The sequence below is a fragment of the Clupea harengus genome, chromosome 5 (genome assembly GCF_900700415.2).
Source record: "Clupea harengus chromosome 5, Ch_v2.0.2, whole genome shotgun sequence".
In the NCBI taxonomy this organism is placed as follows: Eukaryota; Metazoa; Chordata; class Actinopteri; order Clupeiformes; family Clupeidae; genus Clupea; species Clupea harengus.
Genome location: NC_045156.1, coordinates 1155194 through 1156794, shown reverse-complemented (window position 1 = coordinate 1156794; position 1601 = coordinate 1155194).

The following is a 1601-nucleotide window of genomic DNA, read 5'->3' as shown; positions in this document are numbered from 1 at the left end:
CATAAGCATTTTGCTAATGATTCCTGCATTTATGCTTTCACTTATCAGAACTCGTTTGAGATTAAATATTTGTCCTCACTCAAATTCAATACAAATGTATCCAAACAGATACAATCATCTTTAAGTGAGTGTAACAATTAATTTAGAGCCTGACAGCTTGGCAGCATGCCAGTTTAAGAGCCCCCCTTTTTCCTCAGCTACTCTCATATTCAGGGCGGTAATTAAGTATTTGGTTTAGTCAGACTGGTTAGAAATACTGTTTTTCCAGAGCTTGGCTCTGCCTAGTCCAACAGCTTTCTGGTTGCTGTTTTTTAACAGCTCCTACAAGGTATTTCTACACTCGTAATTACATATACTATAAAAAATAGGACTGTTATAGAAAGGCAACCTGTTAACAATGCCTGAGTGACCTTTCCACATTGTTTCCACATTATTATGTGTTCTTTGGTTCACTCGTGGAATCTATGATTGCTGCACTTTTGAAACTGTAAATCCACAACATTCACAAATTTAAACTTATGGATCAAAAGACTGGGCCGAGTGAATTCTGATGAGATGCCACAATGACAAAAGACACAATCCCCATCAGTGCGATAAACTTAAAGGAGGTAATCACTGTGAGGAGGGGGGGGGGGGGGGGGGGGGCGTGACAGCCAGGACCTGCTGACAGTGACCCAGCGGCACGTATCCTCTCTGACTGAAAGGACAGCGGAGACCACAATGGGCCCTGGAGCTGTGGAGAGGGGCTAATGAGCCTCCATGATTCACGCTCCATGTCCCCCACTGAGCCGGCCTTGTCTCGAGCAGAGGGGGGGCCACCGAAGGGTTCAGCGTTTGCCCCCCATGCTCCACGACAAATGAGACCTGTTGATGGGGCCTGATAGACTTGCACACGCCGAATGAACATCTGATAAGAATCTGATAAGAATCTGATAAGAATATGCCACCAAATTGTCAGGAAGGAACAGTGATATGGTTCTTCCTGAACAGGCTCCTTTGAAGACCCTGCTTGAAGGCTTTATCTGAAACTCATTATTTCAAGCATGTTAATGTGTAATATGATGACAGTAACATACTTCAGCTGACATAACTCAAGTGTCTTCATAGCTTGAACACAATAGCATAAAGAACGCTTGGCTGTGTGTGAAAATGAACTCAAAAACTTGTCTGTCTCAGTCTTTACAGACAACTTCAAACCAGATGCTATCTGCCCTGAACCAGCAGAGGTAGACCTGTGGAATGTGAGTTGACTGAGATGAGGGCTTGGTAAAATGGTCTGAAACTGAAAATATTTTCGTTAATTGAAATGAAAGGTAAGCTTGTGTGAACAAACGCAGTTAAGCGAACTTATCAGCACTGCCAAATGGAATCGTGTCCCAAGATGAACTTGTTCCATCCTCAAGCAGCCTCCCCTAACTGTACGAGAGCAGGCACAACCTGCATTCGGTTTATCCGTGTGTACATGATGACTTTTCACTGACCTAACGATTAAGTTGCTATTTATGTTAATTAAATGTATGAATACAAGTGTTATACGACACATGCTACCTATTTCTAAAATTTCTAGCGAGACTTTTAAACCGAGGACAGCGGTGATTGGG